The 22,352-nt window shown below is 40.2% G+C and overlaps 1 pseudogene; it reads left to right on the forward strand.

Moving 5' to 3' along the window:
- Positions 1-3,240: 3,240 nt before the first annotated feature.
- LOC129845476 (C-type lectin domain family 4 member M-like) lies at positions 3,241-22,347 on the forward strand (annotated as a pseudogene).
- Positions 22,348-22,352: the final 5 nt, after the last annotated feature.

The following is a 22,352-nucleotide window of genomic DNA, read 5'->3' on the forward strand; positions in this document are numbered from 1 at the left end:
GGGAAGCTATTGTCACATAAATACATATGCCACTAACTATTGCTCATTCGGAAAAGTAATGCTTATTGTTTACGTGTTGTTGGTGATGTGAGGCTCTGGTTTGCCCAGTCGATGTCACCCTGTCCTTTGTGGATACTTCCGGGTCGTCATGTGAGAAGTTGGTCTGGTCTGAGAGGTTCATCTCACTCTGGAGATTGGTTCACGTCGGTCAGTGTTCTCCTACTAGATTTGCTACCTTTCCAGCTGCAGTCTGTTAGGCTGTCATCTAGGACTCACTTCTTCTTGAGTGATCAGTAGTTCAGAGTTCATACCATTTCACGTATAGAGCAAGCTCCCACGTTTCCTGGCTTGTATGGTTGACATTAGAATTAGCCCTTTTAAACGTGAGGACAAATCCTAACGATATTCGGAACTGACGTGGCTTTGGGTCACAGGCCTTTTATAGAAATGTAGAAAAGGGGTTGGTTCATAATTTCCAACCAATGCCTATTCACTTGGGCGTGGCTACTGACTTAGTTAAACTTTACAGGGAAGATGATTTTCTAATTTTAAAAGTTAACATCACATTACATCATTTCGCAAATAGTTTCATCTTTACTCATTCATTTTATACAGGAATTAGATGCAAACCTCATAACTTCGACACCTGTATAAACAGAGTTAGGGTAATGTGGCTGTATTGTCTTTCGTGAGGTCACAAATATGAAACAAAACGGACCGGGTCGTAGCTGGTTTCCCTGGGACCATTTACACATTCTCCAAAATAGGAATATTGTTCAATTCTCTTTACAGTGCCAATATGAAGGCTGTATTTGAATGGCTGCATTTGAAATGTGGTTGCCTGTTTTGGTAACTCTGCCAGAGCTGGTTAGTTAGACAGTGGACTGAAAATGTTACTTCCCATAGAGTTCCAGTACTGGTCTGGTCTGGTCTGGTCTGACTGGTGTGTATGTGTTGTAATTCCCAGCTGGCCCTCATAGCGACATCACCCTCCTCTGAGATCTTTGTGTTCACTGATGCTCTTGCTAAAGACACTGCACTGTAGAGCACACACACACACACACACACACACACACACACACACACACACACACACACACACACACACACACACACACACACACACACACACACACACACACACACACACACACACACACACACACACACACACAGGAACCAGTGGAGGCTGGTGGGAGGAGGTATAGGAGGACAAGCTTATTGTAATGGCTGGATTGGAATACATGGAACACATCAAGTATATGGAATCCACACGTTTGACCAAAATGTCATTCCAGCCACTGCAATGAGCCCATCCTCCTATAGCTCCTCCCACCAGCCTCTATTGACTGTCACCACCATCATAGAGAGCACCAAGTTTTTGGTTACAAGGGTTTTCAATACTGTTTTTCTTTCTGTCTTTCTGTTCTTTCTCTCTCGTTCTCATTTTGTCTCTCTCTCTCTCGGTGACACTCTTCTCTCTCTCTTTCTCTGCATCTCAATGTACAGTCTTGGCCAAAAGTTTTGAGAATGACACAAATATTAATTTCCAGGAAGTTTGCTGCTTCAGTGTCTTTAGATTCTTTTGTCAGATATTACTATGGAATACTGAAGTATAATTACAAGCATTTCATAAGTGTCAAAGACCTTTATTGACAATGACATGAAGTTGATGCAAAGAGACAATATTTGCAGTGTTGACCCTTCTTTTTCAAGACCTCTGCAATCCGCCCTGGCATGCTGTCAATTAACTTCTGGGCCACGTCCTGACTGATGGCAGCTCATTCTTGCATAATCAATGCTTGGAGTTGTGGGTTTTTGTTATTCCACCCGCCTCTTGAGGATTGACCACAAGTTATCAATGGGATTAAGGTCTGGGGAGTTTCCTGGCCATGGACACAAAGTATCGATGTTTTGTTCCCAGAGCCAGTTAGTTATCACTTTTGCCTCATGGCAAGGTGCTCCATCATCAAGGCATTGTTCATCACCAAACTGTTCTTGGACGGTTGGGAGAAGTTGCTCTCGTTGGGACCATTCTTTATTCATGGCTGTTTTCTTAGGTAAAATTGTGAGTGAGCCCACTCCCTTGGCTGAGAAGCAACCCCACACATGAATGGTCTCAGGATGCTTTACTGTTGGCATGACACAGGACTGATGGTAACGCTCACCTTTTCTTCTCCGGACAAGCTTTTTTCCGGATGCCCCAAACAATCCGAAAGAAGATTCATCAGAGAAAATGACTTTACCCCAGTCCTCAGCAGTCCAATCCCTGTACCTTCTGCAGAATATCAGTCTGTCCCTGATGTTTTTCCTGGAGAGAAGAGGCTTCTTTGTTGCCCTTCTTGACACCAGGCCATCCTCCAAAAGTCTTCGCCTCACTGTGCATGCAGATGCACTCACACCTGCCTGCTGCCATTCCTGAGCAAGCTCTGTACTGGTGGTGTCCCGATCCCGCAGCTGAATCAACTTTAGGAGACAGTCCTGGCACTTGCTGGAAGAGACCCTCTGGAGTTGCTGCAGTGTGACTGGGGCTGCTGTGTGTTCTAATAATCTTTGACAGTCAGTCTTTGTTGGCAAGTTACATATAAGCACAACATCAAATGCTCATGTTTGACTTTTACATATGATATTTAATATATGTTAACAGTTAGCCTTTGTTCTTCATTTCCCCTCTATGCTCTATATCTTCCTGGTATGATAGTGTCCTGTCCATCATCACAAATATTAAGTCCCATTCCCTGAGCAGGAGGACTGTGTTGAGATATACTCTGGACAAGATGACCATGTAGAGACAAGGAATGATTTATATTGTGCTGCAAAATATATTTTAACAATAACCACTGTAACAATCTCTCACACTCACACAACTACGCACACAAATACGCACACAAGTTTTCAAACTTGTAAACATTTTTGTATTATCATAGCCACAACTTCCCGTGTAATTTTGTTCATACTTCCATAGAGTTAAGACCTACAGCAGTGACACAGAGAGAGACACACAGATGACTCAAAAACAGAGATATCACTACTTCTAGAGACTTAACGTATAGAGGGCTTGCAGTTGACGTACGACGCCTCCTGGCGGCCATGTTGGAAGACCATCACATTCATTCTAGAAGCAGAGACTTAATGTATAGTAGACCTACATAGAAATAAAGACCCAGGCATTGTTAAAGATGTCAAAGGTAATCTATGCTGAGCCAGATATGAACAAGAAGGTCAACTTCAACAGGTGAGATGGAGGAGAGGATTGTGGATATCTACGTCAGTGCAGACACCCTGAGAGACGGTGAGACCAGCACCAAGAGAGAAGAGACAGCAGACACTGCTCCTAATAATGGACCAGGAGACCAGCAAACAGGTAACACACACACACACACAAAACATAACACTATATTGTGTGTGTCCACACTGCCTGATTGATCAGAGAAGAGGCCCTTCCTAGTTGTTGCAGTGTGTCTGGGGCTATTGTGTGTTTTACTGGCTGGGATCGTAGGCCTGTCTGTCTACTGTGAGTTTGTGTCCAAGTTCATTGCTTATCACCTAGTTGTAAGAAGTGCTGGATACTAGCCTATTTACCTGGAGTTTAGCTAGTAACTATGTGTTTATATTTGTAGATAATAGAGCCATCAAAGATTCTGAGGATAAAAGGAACAACTTGTCACAGAGTTGTTCCCTTTATAAGACTAACGCAACTGCTGAGAGAGACCAGCTACAGACCCGATACAACAACCTGAATGAAGAGAGAGACCAGCTACAGACCAGATACAACAACCTGACTGAAGAGAAAGACCAGCTACAGACCAGATACAACAACCTGACTGAAGAGAGAGACCAGTTACAGACCAGATACAACAACCTGAATGAAGAGAGAGACCAGCTACAGACCAGATACAACAACCTGACTGAAGAGAGAGACCAGCTACAGACCAGATACAACAACCTGACTGAAGAGAGAGACCATCTACAGACCAGATACAATAACCTAACTGAAGAGAAAGACCAGTTACAGACCAGATACAACAACCTGACTGAAGAGAGAGACCAGTTACAGACCAGCTACAACAACCTGACAAAAGAGAGAGACCAGTTACAACAACCTGACTAAAGAGAGACCAGCTACAGACCAGCTACAACAACCTGACTAAAGAGAGAGACAAGTTACAACAACCTGACTAAAGAGAGAGGCCAGTTACAGACCAGCTACAACAACCTGACTAAAGAGAGAGACGAGTTACAATAACCTGACTGAAGAGCGAGATCAGCTACAGGCCAGATACAACAACCTGGCTAAAGAGAGAGGCCATTTACAGACAAGCTACAACAACCTGACTAAAGAGAGAGATGAGTTACAATAACCTGACTGAAGAGAGAGGCCAGTTACAGACCAGCTACAACATCCTGATTAAAACTTCTCTAGGATAGGGGGCAGCATTTTCACGTTTGGATGAAAAGCATACGCAAATTCAACTGCCAGCTACTCATCCCCAGAAGATAAGATATGCATATAGTAGATTTGGATAGATAGATTTGGATATGTCATTAGTAGATTTGGATAGAAAACACTCTGAAGTTTCTAAAACTGTTTGAATCATGTCTGTGAGTACAACATAACTTATTTAGCAGGCGAAACCATTCAGATTTTTTTTTTGAGGTCACTCTCTTTTCAATGAGGTTTCATTGGGAATCCAGAATTCTAAGGGACCTTTTTGCAGTTCCTACCGCTTCCACTGGATGTCAGCAGTCTTTAGAAATTGGTTGAGGGTTTTTCCTTTGTGTAATGAAGAAGTAGCCCTGTTCAGAACGAGAGTCGAGTAAAGTGTACTTTTTGTTTGAGGCGCGTAACCAGAAAGCATGCTACAGTTTGTTTTAATCCTCTATTGAACACAGATCATCCCGTCTTCAATTTTATCGATTATTTACGTAAAAAAATACCTAAAGTTATATTACAAAAGTAGTTTGAAATTTTTGGGCAAAGTTTACAGGTAACCTTTGAGATATTTTGTAGACACGTTTGAGCAAGTTGGAACCGGTGTTTTTCTGGATCAAACGCGCTAAATAAACGGACATTTTGGATATATATCGACGGAATTAACCTCTACTTCATCACCCTCCCGGATCCGGGATCCTCCTCATCAAAAAAGCTGACTAGCATAGCCTAGCCTAACGGGACAGGGATATCATATAATATAATTTTCATGAAATCACAAGTCCAATATAGCAAATGAAAGATACACATCTTGTGAATCCTGCATTCATTTCCGATTTTTAAAATGTTTTACAGCGAAAACACAATATGTATTTCTATTAGCTAACCACAATAGCCAAACACACAACCGCATATTTTCACCATGTTTCTACCGCATAGGTAGCTTTCACAAAACCGACAAAATAGAGATAAAATTAGTCACTAACCAAGAAACAACTTCATCAGATGACAGTCTTATTACATGTTATACAATACATTTATGTTTTTTTTTCGAAAATGTGCATAGTTGAGGTATAAATCATAGTTTTACATTGCAGCTACCATCAAACATATCACCAAAGCAGCCAGAATAATTACAGAGAGCAACGTGAAATACCTAAATACTCATCATAAAACATTTATGAAAAATACATGGTGTACAGCAAATGAAAGATAAACATCTTGTGAATCCAGCCAATATTTCCGATTTTTTAAGTGTTGTACAGCGAAAACACAATATAGAATTATATTAGCTTACCACAATAGCCAAACACACAAACGCATTGATTCACCGCAAAGGAAGCTTTCGCAAAAACCAGCAAAAGATATAAAATGAATCACTAACCTTGAACAAATTCATCAGATGACAGTCTTATAACATCATGTTATACAATACAATTATGTTTTGTTCGAAAATGTGCATATTTAGAGCTACAAATCCTGAATATACATTGTGAATACGTAGCATCGATTCACCAGAATCTCCGGAGATATTTTGGACACTCACCTAATCTGACCAAAGAACTCATCATAAACTTTACATAAAAATACTTGTTGTATGGCAAATGAAAGATACACTGGTTCTTAATGCAATCGCTGTTTTAGATTTTTTTAAATAACTTTACCATAACATACAGCTTGCGTTATTGCGAGAAAGCGCCCACCAAAACGGCGGAGAATAGGACTCAACATTTTACACAGAAATACGAAATAACATCATAAATGTTTTCTTACTTTTGTTGAGCTTCCATCAGAATGTTGTATAAGGAGTCCTTGGTCCAGAATAAATCGTTGTTTGGTTTTAGAATGTCCATTTCTTCTGTCGAATTAGCAACCTTGGCTAGCCATGTGGCGCGAACATGCCCATCAACTCTTGGCGCAAAGAACGGAAAATCCAAAAGTCCCAATAAACGTTGAATAAACTGATAAAACTCGGATGAAAAAACCTACTTTATGATGTTATTATCACATGTATCAAATAAAATCAGAGCCGGAGATATTCGCCGTGTATACCGAACGCTTATCAGAAGACAATGTCGAGGTCCTTCGCGCGCCTTGGTAGACAAAGAAAATTCCTGATCTGCCACTATAAAAGCTCTTGTTCGGCCTCAGATCAAGCTAGACACCCCATTCCACTTTCCACTGCCTGTTGACATCTAGTGGAAGGCGTATGAAGTGCATGCATATCGATAAATATAAGGCAATTGAATAGGCAGGCCATGAAACAGAGCCTCGTTTTCAGATTTTTCACTTCCTGCATGGAAGTTTGCTGCAAAATGAGTTCTGTTTTACTCACAGACATAATTCAAACAGTTTTAGAATTTTCTGAGTGTTTTCTATCCAATAGTAATAATAATATGCATATTGTATGATGTAGAAAAGAGTACGAGGCCGTTTAATTTGGGCACGATTTTTTCCAAAGTGAAAACAGCACCCCCGTATTGACAAGATTAACTTCTACCGAGTCAGAAACCCGGATCCGGGAGCACCCCCCACCCCCCACCAGTAAAAAAGCTGAATAGCATAGCTAGCATAGCGTCACAAGTAAATAGTAGCATCTAAATATCATTCAATCACAAGTCCAAGATACCAGATGAAAGATCCACTTCTTGTGAATCCAGCAATCATTTCTGATTTTTAAAATGTTTTACAGGGAAGACACAATATGTAAATCTATTAGCTAACCACGTTAGCAAAAGACACCATTTTCTTTGTCCAACATTTTTTCTCTCCACCAGTAGCTATCACCAATTCGGCCAAATAAAGATATTGATAGCCACTAACCAAGAAAAAACCTCATCAGATGACAGTCTGATAACATATTTATTGTATAGGATATGTTTTTGTTAGAAAAATGTGCATATTTCAGGTAGAAATCATAGTTTACAATTGCACCCACCATCACAACTCGACTAGAATAAATACAGAGAGCAACGTGTATTACCAATTTACTCATCATAAAACATTTCTTAAAAATAGACAAAGCATAGCATTGGAAAGACACAGATCTTGTGAATTCAGACAATATTTCAGATGTTCTAAGTGTTTTACAGCGAAAACACAATAAATTGTTATATTAGCATACCACATGTGCAAACGTTACCCGAGCATTGATACAAGCCAAAGAGAGAGATAACGTAATCATCGCCAAAATGTATTAATTTTTTCACTAACCTTCTCAGAATTCTTCCGATGACACCCCTGTAACATCATATTACAACATACATATAGAGTTTGTTCGAAAATGTGCATATTTAGCCACAAAAAAACGTGGTTATAACATGACAATACTAGCAAAACTAGCCTGAAAATGTCGGGCTCCATTTTGGACAGTGATCTGGCGTAATGAATAACTAATCGTAAACTTGACAAAAAAATATAGGGTGGACAGCAATCGAAAGACAAATTAGTTCTTAATGCAATCGCTGAATTACATTTCTAAAAATATCCTTACTGTGCAATACAGGGTTCGCCAAGCGAAGCTATACCAAAAAAAAATGGCGGAATATGCGTATAACATTTTTCGACAGAACAACGATTTATCATCATAAATAGTTCTTACTGTGAGCTGTTCTTCCATCAGTATATTGGGCAATGTATCCTTTCTTGGGTCTAATCTTCTTTTGGTCGAAAGCTGTCCTCTTGTCCGTCGAAATGCCCACTAACGTTCGACCGGGACCCCGAAACGTGCCCGGTGCTTCAATGTGCATCACAAAGCAATGCCTCAAAATCGCACTAAACGGATATAAATTGCTATAAAACGGTTTAAATTATCTACCTTATGATGTTTTTAACACCTACAACGAGTAAAAACATGACCGGCGATATATAAGTGGCTAAAACAACGCTTGGAAAGAGAGAGAGTCCGACGTCCATCTTGCGTGAGGCGCAGCAGGAAAAGAACGGTACATCCGGTCTTTTCTGTTTTATACTGGCCCTGATTGCGCAATCGACTCCATTCAAATTGTCACCTCTTACTGACATCTAGAGGAAGGCATGGGCAGTGTTTGTATCCTCATAGGATTTACAGGGACTTTAAAACTGACCTGGGACCAGAGGCCAAAATGTCTGAAATCTCACTCACATGAGTTCTGTTTCACTCAGAGACATAATTCAAACGGCTATAGAAACTAGAGAGTGTTTTCTATCCAATAATAACTATAATATGCATATTGTACGAGCAAGAATTGAGTATGAGGCAGTTTAATTTGGAGACGATAAATGCTAATGTTGAAACAGCACCCCCTATATTGAGAAAAGGTTATTAATCAAACAAAAGGACCATTTGTGATGTTTATGGGACAAATTGGAGTGCCAACAACAGAAGCTCGTCAAAGGTAAGGCATGAATTATATTTTTATTTCTGAGTTTTGTGTCGCGCCTGCAGGGTTGAAATATGCTTATCTCTCTTTGTTTACAATGGTGCTAACTCAGATAATAGCATTGTTTGCTTTCGCCGAAAAGCCTATTTGAATTCTGAGATGTTGGCTGGATTCACATCCAGTGTAGCTTTCATTTGGTATCTTTCATGTGTGATTTAATGAAAGTTTGATTTTTATAGTATTTTATTTGAATTTGGCGCACTTTGTCTGGCTTTTTGCGCATTTTCTCTGGCTTTTGGCCAAGTGAGACAGTAGCGTCTCGCCTAAACTCTTTTTTGGATATAAATATGAACTTTACCGAACAAAACATACATGTACTGTGTAACATGAAGTCCTATGAGTGTCATCTGATGAAGATCAGCAAAGGTTAGTGATTAATTTTAACTCTATTTCTGCTTTTTCTTAATCCTCTCTGTGGCTGGAAAAATGGCTGTGTTTTCCTGTGGTTATGTATTAAGCTAACTTAATCACAAGGTGTGCTTTCACCGTAAATCCTTTTTGAAATCAGAGACTTTGGCTGGATTAACGAGAAGTTTATCTTTCAAATGGTGTATAATACTTGTGTGTTTGAGGAATTTTAATTATGAGATTTCTGTTGTTTAGAATTTGGCGCCCTGCAATTTCACTGGCTGTTGGTTAGGTAGGACGCTACCGTCCCACATATCTCAGAGAAGTTAAAGAGAGAGGCCAGTTACAACAACCTGACTAAAGAGAGACCACCTACAGACCAGCTACACCAACCTGACTAAAGAGAGACCACCTACAGACCAGCTACAACAACCTGACTAAAGAGAGAGGCCAGTTACAGACCAGCTACAACAATCTGACTAAAGAGAGAGACCAGTTACAACAACCTGACTAAAGAGAGACCACCTTCAGACCAGCTACCACAACTTGACTGAAGAGCGAGATCAGCTACCAGCTACAACAACCTGACTAAAGAGAGAGACCAGTTACAACAACCTGACTAAAGAGAGACCACCTACAGACCAGCTACAACAACCTGACTAAAGAGAGACCAGTTACAACAACCTGACTAACGATAGACCACCTACAGACCAGCTACAACAACCTGACTAAAGAGAGAGGCCAGTTACAGACCAGCTACAACAATCTGACTAAAGAGAGAGACCAGTTACAACAACCTGACTAAAGAGAGAGACCAGCTACAGAACAGCTACAACAACCTGACTGAAGAGCGAGATCAGCTACAGACCAGCTACAACAACCTGACTAAAGAGAGAGACCAGCTACAGAACAGCTACAACAACCTGACTGAAGAGAGAGACCACCTACAGACCAGCTACAACAACCTGACTAAAGAGAGAGACCAGTTACAACAACCTGACTAAAGAGAGACCACCTACAGACCAGCTACAACCACCTGACTAAAGAGAGACCAGTTACAACAACCTGACTAATGATAGACCACCTACAGACCAGCTACAACAACCTTACTAAAGAGAGAGACCAGCTAGTTCAGTTATGATCTGTATTAGTGAACAACTTCTTCTTTATTGTTATTGATGATAACAACGTCTCAAATAACTCTGCTGCAGAGAGAGACAAGCTAGAGATCAGATACAACAACCTGACTAAAGAAAGACCAGCTAGAACCAGCTACAACACCCTGACTAAAGAAAGACGAGTTACAGACCAGTTATAATAACCTCACTACAGAGAGAGACCAGCTACAGACCACTTAGAACAACCTGACCACAGAAAGAGACCAGCTACAGACCAGTTACAAAAATCTGACTAGAGAGAGACTAGCTACAGAGCGAGAGAGATGGTACTACATCTTCACCAAGACCAAAACCTGGACAGCAAACAGGAATGTATCAAGAGAGTAAAATACCTGTGGCCTCATTTATCAATACTACATTAGAACTGAATTTAGAATGTTGGTATGAATAGAAACAGTTAGATTTATCAAAACAATCCTACCAGCATCACACCAATAGGAGATAACCTTTGATAAATACCGAATTGTTCTCAGCCTCAGTGCTCTTGCACAACCTTGGCTAGTTGGATATTGAAATGCCTCTAATTAACCATATATGGTCAAAATAAAGCCTTTAAAGCCTACTGGAATATACAATGCCGTACATGATATAGGCTACAAAGGCACAACCAAAAGAACCTTTAAATTATAATAATCCATACTGCAATACAGTTGCTAGTGTCAGAGATTGAGGTCAACCAATATGTTTTATTGGTCTCACTCAGTTGTGGTTTGACCAGTAAAAATAAAAACATAGCTACAAAGAGAGGACCAGTAGGACAATTCAAGTTGCTTTAGCAATGGCACATTTACTTGAAATGAGTAGGCAACACTCACCAATAAGGCATCTATCCTCAACAGCTCCCTACTGTAGGTGTATAGGCCAACATGAACAGAATGAACGAGTGTGCATTCCAACTGGCCACCTGCCAGCACATTCAGCAGCGCTGTTTTGTTGTCATGTAACCTATCACCTGCACATTAGGAGTGGAAGCCTTTTCTGTTCACATAGTTGAACTGGTTTTGGCATGGGGATGGGGATGTGGGTGCCGTCTATTGATCCATTTGTAATTGGAAATCCATTGATGGCAAAAAAAACTATTGATTTCAACCTGATGACTTATGGAAATTGTATGTTACAGTTTATTTTGCTGATGACTAAATCCAAAACATTGGCTCATAAAGGGATGTCAGATGCCAAAACGGCAAGCTCCTGCTGAAAAGTGCTGGTTGCCAAAAACCTGCGGCTGGATGGCACTTGATGTGCACACCGGACTGACATTTTTTGCCTTTCTTAGGTAGGTCTTAAATCCTCGAAAAGATCCAATACGATTGGTTTTGGGAAATTATATCTGATGAGCCAATCTGTACTTTCTGTAAAAAAGTCTCTAAAAACGAGCTCTGCTAAATGCAGTGTGTGACAAACCTTCTAACAGAGCAACATCAGGTCTCTCTAATTCCATTTCCATTATCTCAGTCTTATAGTATTTCTACAATGGTTTCACTTTAACATGTGTCTCTAATTGAACATATTACCCTACTTTATATTGATTATTATCGTAACAAATGCACTGATGTGGTAAAATTATATTTAGTCTGTCAAGATCTGTTGCATAAATTCACAATGGAAGTAGAACTCCATTATTACTCACACAATTTCAACATATATTTTCCCCATCCTTGACAAGCAGTTCCCTTATTCCACCACTTGGCACTCACTGTTCCTACAAATGGTTATGTCTGTGTATAAATTCAAGCAAACATTCATATAAAGCTCAGACTTTGCGTGGAAATGACGCTACGCATGGTTTACTAACAGAGTTGTGTTTGTCTGCGGTTGATGAGGCCTCTGGTGATGATTAACAGAGAACAGGAACAGGTGTCAGAGACAGAGCTGGATCGGGGTCTGGACTAACATTCCTTGGCCAGTAGTGTATTTTATTTTATACATACAGACCATTTGTAGTTAACTACATCTTTCTCAACAACAGACATTTCTCTTCAACCTGTACAAGAGAGCCTGACTGTCATAGATGAAGAGGAGACCTGGAAATGGGGACACACACATTACATGGTTTGTATTTGCATATGAAAATGTTTCCTACTTATTTCCTGATTGTAACTTTAGTGTCCCAGTAGTTACTGTATGTTTCACACATCATCAGATACAGCATGGAGTCAGTACAACAGACTCATTGTTAAATGTGTTTTCAATCAACAATGAAAACACAGTGCCGTAGGACCCCAAACCCCCCCCCCCCCCCCCCCCCCAGAATATTAGACAACATGAGGTCAGTACATTAGACACAACATGAGCTCAGTACATTAGACACAACATGAGGTCAGTACATTAGACACAACATGAGGTCAGTACATTAGACACAACATGAGGTCAGTACATTAGACACAACATGAGGTCAGTACATTAGGCACAACGTGAGGTCAGTACATTAGACACAACATGAGGTCAGTACAGTAGACACAACATGAGGTCAGTACATTAGACACAACATGAGGTCAGTACAGTAGACACAACATGAGGTCAGGACAGTAGACACAACATGAGGTCAGTACATTAGACACAACATGAGGTCAGTACATTAGACACAACATGAGGTCAATACAGTAGACACAACATGAGGTCAGTACATTAGACACAACATGAGGTCAGTACATTGGACACAACATGAGATCAGTACATTAGACACAACATGAGGTCAGTACATTAGACACAACATGAGATCAGTACATTAGACACAACATGAGATCAGTACATTAGACACAACATGAGGTCAGTACAGTAGACACAACATGAGGTCAGGTCATTAGACACAACATGAGGTCTGTACATTAGACACAACATGAGGTCAGTACATTAGACAAAACATGAGGTCAATACAGTAGACACAACATGAAGTCAGTACATCAGACACAACATGAGGTCAGTACAGTAGACACAAAATGAGTTCAGTACATTAGACACAACATGAGGTCAGGACATTAGACACAACATGAGGTCAGGACAGTAGACACAACATGAGGTCAGTACAGTAGACACAACATGAGGTCAGTACATTAGACACAAGACGAGGTCAGTACAGTAGACACAACATGAGGTCAGGACATTAGACACAACATGAGGTCAGGACATTAGACACAACATGAGGTCAGTACAGTAGACACAAAATGAGTTCAGTACATTAGACACAACATGAGGTCAGGACAGTAGACACAACATGAGGTCAGTACAGTAGACACAACATGAGGTCAGGACATTAGACACATGACGAGGACAGTACAGTAGACACAACATGAGGTCAGTACATTAGACGCAACATGAGGTCAGTACATTAGACACAACATGAGGTCAGTACATTAGACAAAACATGAGGTCAATACAGTAGACACAACATGAAGTCAGTACATCAGACACAACATGAGGTCAGTACAGTAGACACAAAATGAGTTCAGTACATTAGACACAACATGAGGTCAGGACATTAGACACAACATGAGGTCAGGACAGTAGACACAACATGAGGTCAGTACAGTAGACACAACATGAGGTCAGTACATTAGACACAAGACGAGGTCAGTACAGTAGACACAACATGAGGTCAGGACATTAGACACAACATGAGGTCAGGACATTAGACACAACATGAGGTCAGTACAGTAGACACAAAATGAGTTCAGTACATTAGACACAACATGAGGTCAGGACAGTAGACACAACATGAGGTCAGTACAGTAGACACAACATGAGGTCAGGACATTAGACACATGACGAGGACAGTACAGTAGACACAACATGAGGTCAGTACATTAGACGCAACATGAGGTCAGTACATTAGACACAACATGAGGTCAGTACATTAGACACAACATGAGGTCAGGACATTAGACACAACATGAGGTTAATACATTAGACACAACATGAGGTCAGGACATTAGACACAACATGAGGTTATACAGTTTCTCCTGATAAGAAAGTCCTCTGTTCTCAGGAATCAGCTATAAAGATGTACTGGAGCAGAAAATGTCCCAACCTCAACCACCATGTTACACTTTTATTATCTTCCTCTTTCTACATTTCCATTTTATTCTGAGGATGACATCATAAACAGTTAGTTATAGACTCAGAGCAGAGACAGAAACAGACACAGATAGAGAGACAACGATAGGACCAGAACCTGAGTACAGACAGAAAACACAGTAAGTTATTGGAGATGTCTGAGGTCATCAATGCTGAGCCAGATATTAAAAAGAAGGTCAAGTTTAACAGAGGTGAGATGAAGGAGAGGATTGTGGATATCTACGTCAGTGCAGACACCCTGAGAGACGGTGAGACCAGCACCAAGAGAGAAGAGACTGCAGACACTGCTCCTAATAACGGACCAGGAGACCAGCACTCAGGTAAAACACACACACACACACACACACACACACACACACACACACACACTCACGCAAATAAATTACACACACAATACATATAACAGGTGAGATTATCCTGTAGTACTACAGATTTATTTGTCCCAATCCTGGATGATACAGTAAAACACATTACCAAAGATCTTTAATCATTTGTGATTCAGTACATTTTCAGTGGTGGAAGAGACTCTCTGGAATTGCTGCAGCGTGTCTGGGGCTGCTGTGTGTTCTCCTACTGGCTGGGATCATAGGCCAGTCTTTCCAATGTAAGTCTACAGTATATCTATACTAAACAGCAATATAAATGCAACATGCAAACATTTCTAAGATTTCACTGAGTTACAGTTCATATCAGTCAATGGAAATAAATTCATTAGGCCCTAATCTATGGATGTCACATGACTGGCAGAGGTTCAGCCATGGGTGGGCCTTGGAGGGCATAGGTCCACCCACTTGGCAGCCAGATTCCAACTACTGGGGAACCAGGCCCAGCCAATCAGAATGAGTTTTTCCCCACCAAAGGGCTTTATAACAGACAGAAATACTCCTCAGCACCCTCCCTCAGACGATCCAACAGGTGAAGAAGACAGATGTAGAGGTCATGGGGTGGCATGGCTACATGTGGTCTGCGGCTGTGAGGCCAGTTGGACGTACTGCCAAATTCTCTAAAACAACATTGGAGTCAGCTTATGGTAGAGAAATGAACATTAATTTATCTGACAACGGCTCTGGTGGACAGTCCTGCAGTTAGCATGTCAGATGCACGTTCCCTCAAAACTTGAGACATCTGTGGCAAAACTACACATTTTAAAGAGGCCTTTTATTCTCTGCTGCACAAGGTGCACCTGTGTAATGATCATGCTGTTTAATCAGCTTCTTGATATGCCACACCTGTTAGGTGGATAGATTATCTTGGCAAAGGATACATGCTGACGAACAGGAACACATTTGAGAGAAATAAGCTTTTTTGTGCATATGGAACATTTCTGGGATCTTTTAATTCATCTCATGAAACATGGGACCAACACATGTTGCATTTATATTTTTGTTCACTGTTTAAAACTTCTCAAGAGTCACCATCCCGGATCCGGGAGCACCCTCATCAGTAAAAGAGCTGACTAGCATAGCCTAGCATAGCGCCACAAGTAAATACTAGCATCTAAATATCATGAAATCACAAGTCCAAGACACCAGATGAAAGATACACATCTTGTGAATCCAGCCATCATTTCCGATTTTTAAAATGTTTTACAGGGAAAACACAATATGTATTTATATTAGCTAACCACGATAGCAAAAGACCCAACCGCATATTTCCACCATTTTTTTACTGCAGAGGTAGCTATCACAAATTCGACCAAATAAAGATATAATTAGTCACTAACCAAGAAACAACTTCATCAGATGACAGTGTGATAACATAGTTATTGTATAGCATATGTTTTGTTCGAAAAATGTGCATATTTCAGGTATAAATCATAGTTTTACATTGCAGCCACCATCACAGATCTTACCAAAGCAGCTAGAATAACTACAGAGACCAACGTGAATTAACTAAATACTCATCATAAAACATTTATGAAAAATACACAGTGTACAGCAAATGAAAGACAAACATCTTGTGAATCCAGCCAATATTTCAGATTTTTTAAGTGTTTTACAGCGAAAACACAATATAGCATTATATTAGCTTACTACAATAGCCAACCACACAACACCATTGAAACAGGGCACGTCAGCAATAGCGAATAAACCAGCAAAAGATATTTAATTTCACTAACCTGGAGAAACTTCATCTCATGACAGTCCTATAACATCATATTACACAATACATATACGGTTTGTTCGAAAATGTGCATATTTAGCGGCACAAATCGTGGTTATACAATGTGAATAGTAGCCAAACTGCAAACAAAATGTCGGGAGAAATCTTGGAGAGAGGCACCTAATCTAATCAATAACTAATCATAAACTTGACAAAAAAATACAGGTTGGACAGCAAATTAAAGATACACTAGTTCTTAATGCAACCGCTGTGTTAGATTTTTAAAATTAACGTTACTACGACATACAGCTTACGTTATAGCGACACCGCGCCGAAATTAATGGTGGAATATTAGTCCACACATTTTCGACAGATATACGAATTAACATCATAAATTGTTCCTACTATTTGATGAGCTTCTATCAGAATCTTGTACAAGTTGTCCTTTGTCCAGTATAATCGTTGTTCGGTTGTAGAATGCCGTCTTCATCTGTGCAAAACGCTAACGAAGTTAGCCACGAGGTACATAGGTGGCCAACCCTTCATAACGCCAAACAAAGAAAATACCGAAAATCGCATTAAACTGATATAAACTGATATAACTCGGTTTAAAATAACTACATTATGATGTTTTTAACACGTATATCAAATTAAATCAGAGCCGGAGATATCTAACTTATAAAACGAAAGCTTTTCAGTGCGCGATGGAGAGCTCCTTGCTGCGTCAGGTCGAACCATGAAAAGACCGGTCCTTCCGTTCCAACATCTATTGTTCCGCCTCAGATCTAGCTAGAAACGCCATTCCAATTCTCAACGCCTACTGACATCTAGGGGAAGGCGTATGCAGTGCATGTCAACCCATAGAATACATGCAGATTAATAAACTGATCCTGGAACAGAGTCTCCGATTTCAGATTTTTCAGTTCCTGACAGAAAGTTTGCAGCCAAATGAGTTCTGTTTTACTCACAGATATAATTCAAACGGTTTTAGAAACTAGAGAGTGTTTTCTATCCAATAGTAATAATAATATGCATATTGTACGAGCAAGAATTGAGTACGAGGCAGTTTAATTTGGGAACGAATTTTTACAAAGTGAAAACAGCGCCCCCATATTGACAAAAGGTTTTAAATAGCTCTTATAATTCAGATTTAATAGTTCTGATATGATCTATTTTAGTAAGCAACTTCGTCTTTATTGTTGTTGCAGACAGCAACGTCTCAAAGAACTCATCTGCAGAGAGAGACCAGCTACAGAACAGTTACAACAACCTGACTAAAGAGAGAGACCAGCTACAGACAATTTACATCACCATGACTAAAGAGAGAGACCAGCTACAGACCAGTTACAACAACCTGACTAAAGAAAGAGACCAGACTGAGAGAGATTGTCTTAGCGGGAGGCTTACCAATTGCAGTGAGTAAACCTACAGTAACAAATTATCATTCATCCAACAAACTGTATAGTGTGTCTGTATTCTTTCATTAAGTATCCAGGGTGATAAGTTGAAGGAAATTCATGTTATATTCTTGTAGAACAAACCTGTCCTGAAGGCTGGCAGAAATTTGAATCCAGTTGGTACTTCCTCTCTGAGATGACTGAGAAAACCTGGGAGAAGAGCAGACAGGACTGTCTGGAGAGAGGAGCAGACCTGGTGATCATAAACAGTGATAAGGAACAGGTGGGAGTGAGAAAGAGAGAGAGATGGGTAGAAATGATCAAACATTATTATATATTTATCTTTCTCAACAACAGGAGTTTCTCTTCAACCTCAAGAAGAGAGTCTGGATTGGTCTGACTGACTCTGTTAATGAGGGGACCTGGAAATGGGTGGACGGCACAACACTGACCACAAGGTGAGATATGATAACTAATCTGTCAATAAAACAATCAACCTTTTTCTATAGAGGAAATTGTCATTGATGGCAGGCAACAAAGTTAACTATGAAACATGTCTGCATATTATTTAGGATTGTGATGTTCTAAATTATGTCTGACTGTTTTTAACCCTGTAGGTACTGGTATTAACTATGATATCTGACTGTTGTTAACCCTGTAGGTACTGGTATTAACCATGATATCTGAGTGTTTTTAACCCTGTAGGTACTGGTATTAACCATGATATCTGACTGTTGTTAACCCTGTAGGTACTGGTATTAACCATGATATCTGACTGTTGTTAACCCTGTAGGTACTGGTGTTAACCATGACATCTGACTGTTTTTAAGCCTGTAGGTACTGGTATTAATCATTATATCTGACTGTTGTTAACCCTGTAGGTACTGGTATTAACCATGACATATGACTGTTTTTAACCCTGTAGGTACTGGTATTAACCATGATATCTGACTGTTTTTAACCCTGTAATTACTGGTATTAACAATGATATCTGACTGTTTTTAATCCTGTAGGTACTGGTATTAACCATGATACCTGACTGTTTTTAACCCTGTAGTTACTGGTATTAACCATGATATCTGACTGTTTTTAACCCTGTAAGTGCTGGTATTAACCATGATATCTGACTGTTGTTAACCTTGTAGGTAGTGGTATTAACCATGATATCTGACTGTTTTTAACCTTGTAGGTACTGGTATTAATCATGATATCTGACTGTTTTTAACCCTGTAGGTACTGGTATTAACCATGATATCTGACTGTTTTTAACCCTGTAGGTAGTGGTATTAACCATGATATCTGACTGTTGTTAACCTTGTAGGTATTGGTATTAACCATGATATCTGACTGTTTTTAACCCTGTAATTACTGGTATTAACTATGATATCTGACTGTTTTTAACCCTGTAAGTGCTGATATTAACCATGATATCTGACTGTTTTTAACCCTGTAGGTACTGGTATTAAACATGATATCTACTGGTTTTTAACCCTGTAGGTACTGGTATTAAACATAATATCTGACTGTTGTTAACCTTGTAGGTATTGGTATTAACCATGATATCTGACTGTTTTTAACCCTGTAGTTACTGGTATTAACCATGATATCTGACTGTGTTTAACCCTGTAGGTGCTGGTATTAACCATGATATCTGACTGTTTTTAACCCTGTAGGTACTGGTATTAACCATGATATCTGACTGTTTTAACCCTGTAGGTACTGGTATTAACCATGATATCTGACTGTTTTTAACCCTGTAGGTACTGGTATTAACCATGATATCTGACTGTTTTTAGCCCTGTGGGTACTGGTATTAACCATGACATCTGACTGTTATTAATCCTGTAGGTACTGGTATTAACCATGATATCTGACTGTTTTAACCCTGTAGGTACTGTTATTAACCATGATATCTGACTGTTATTAACCCTGTAGGTACTGGTATTAACCATGATATCTGACTGTTTTTAACCCTGTAGGTACTGGTATTAACAATTATATCTGACTGTTTTTAACCCTGTAGGTACTGGTATTAACAATTATATCTGACTGTTTTTAACCCTGTAGGTACTGGTATGACAAACAGCCTGATAATGCAGGTCCTACTGGGAACGAGGACTGTGTTGAGATACACGAAGATCAGAGTGCTCTAAAGTCATGGAATGACTTGTCATGTGACAGCAAACTCAACTGGATTTGTGAGAAAGCGTTTCAACATCACCATGACAACATACTGTAACACATACAGCAACCTACAGTTCTCTCTCTCTGTGTCTCAAACCAACTCACATGTTGTATTTCTTTGTATTAGTATATTAATAAAAGCCTTACTTATTTCCTGACATAACTTCCTGAGTACAAGTCAACATCAAGTACATTTGATTTTGTCAACACTCTGCAAATGCAATCTTCTTACTTGCTTCAGATATTTACAAGCTCCAATTTAGACCTGGTGATAACATTCTCAACAGTACCAAACCACCATTACATACACTGTATAGGAGTTGACTGTGTCACTAATCAATGTAGTGTAGTAGAGATATCAAAGGGTATCAATGGATGTTACTTAATAATTTTTGACAGTCAGTCTTTGTTGTCAAGTTACATTTAGGCACAATATCAAATGCTCACATTTAACTGCTGTTCCCTTATATGAGTAACAAAAGAGGGAAGTGAAGTGGGTATTTTCAGTGGTTCAACCAGCTGTCACTCAAACTCAACCAATCAGGTTCATTAGGAGAGAAGTGGGCTGTGGCCAATTATGTCGCCATCTCATCCTCACTGGTTAAGACTACTCACCCTCAAAATCCACTTGAGCAGTTTGTACTGTCAAAGCAATTGTATGGATATTATAGGGTAGCCTAGTGGTTATAGTGTTGGGCTAGTAACTGGAAAGGTTGCAAGTTCAAATCCCTGAGCTGACAAGGTACAAATCTGTTGTTCTGCCCCTAAACAGGCAGTGTTCCTAGGCTGTCATTGAAAATAAGAAGTTGTTCTTAACTGACTTGCCTAGTTAAATAAAGGTAAAATAATGACCCATGTTTGTAGTCCTGGACCTCCTGAACATGTTGATGTATATTTGGGAGTAAACAGAGGGTCCAGATCAGCAGAAAGGTGAAAGGAAGGGGGAGTTCTGGAAACTCCCTGAATTATCTTGGGGCTGTTACATATGATATTTACCACTCCCCGGTGAGGGCTACCAGGCATCTCCTCCAAGAGGAAAAGGGTTATTGGTCTAGAAGCACTGTTTCGATTGCTCCAACAGTTTTGTTTCGGTACTGCAGTTTAACAGACGCTAGGCAGTCAGACTTGAAAATGTGTAATAAGAAACTTTAGTCATCACCTTTGTGCACAATATATCCATTGAATTATTCAGATAATTATCACTGAGTCCGATAAAAAATATTTAAAAAATATGTATATTCATCTAATGTCTGCCAGGTTTCTGATGACGTAATGACGACATCACTGCTCGCGCTGCTCCCAGGGTGCACTGAGTGCTACTGTGCATGTGATGTTGGGCTGAGTAAACCGGATGCAACCCAGATATACATGTGATTACCTTGATAACAACGGGTTCTTATTATACCTTAGTGGTCTCCTCTGACTGTCCGTTAGCATGCAGCTCCTCAAACTGTTGTTATTATACCTCAGTGGTCTCCTCTGACTGTCCGTTACCATGCAGCTCCTCAAACTGTTGTTATTATACCTCAGTGGTCTCCTCTGACTGCCCGTTAGCATGCAGCTCCTCAAACTGTTGTTATTATACCTCAGTGGTCTCCTCTGACTGTCCGTTACCATGCAGCTCCTCAAACTGTTGTTATTATACCTCAGTGTTCTCCTCTGACTGCCCGTTAGCAAGCAGCTCCTCAAACTGTTGTTATTATACCTCAGTGGTCTCCTCTGACTGTCCGTTACCATGCAGCTCCTCAAACTGTTGTTATTATACCTCAGTGGTCTCCTCTGACTGTCCGTTACCATGCAGCTCCTCAAACTGTTGTTATTATACCTCCGTGGTCTCCTCTGACTGCCCGGCAGCATGCAGATCCTCAAATTGTTGTTATTATACCTCAGTGGTCTCCTCTGACTGCCCGTTAGCATGCAGCTCCTCAAACTGCTGTTATTATACCTCAGTGGTCTCCTCTAACTGCCCGGCAGCATGCAGCTCCTCAAACTGGCAGCGCTCTGCCAACCTCACCGACGGTGTCAACGAGACAGGCATCATCTGCATCACCCTATGCCCGGGCAAAGGGACGCTCAACAGTTCTATGGCGGTGGGCCCCAGAGCCAAAAAAATGACCCTGTGGACTGCAGTGCCACCTGCTGTTCAAAGAAGTAGGAACTGGTGGCAGAGGACAGGGCAGGCAACATGGGTGTGTGTCTGGGCTCAGTGAAGGAC

Source organism: Salvelinus fontinalis, unplaced genomic scaffold (assembly GCF_029448725.1).
Source record: "Salvelinus fontinalis isolate EN_2023a unplaced genomic scaffold, ASM2944872v1 scaffold_0315, whole genome shotgun sequence".
NCBI lineage: Eukaryota > Metazoa > Chordata > Actinopteri > Salmoniformes > Salmonidae > Salvelinus > Salvelinus fontinalis.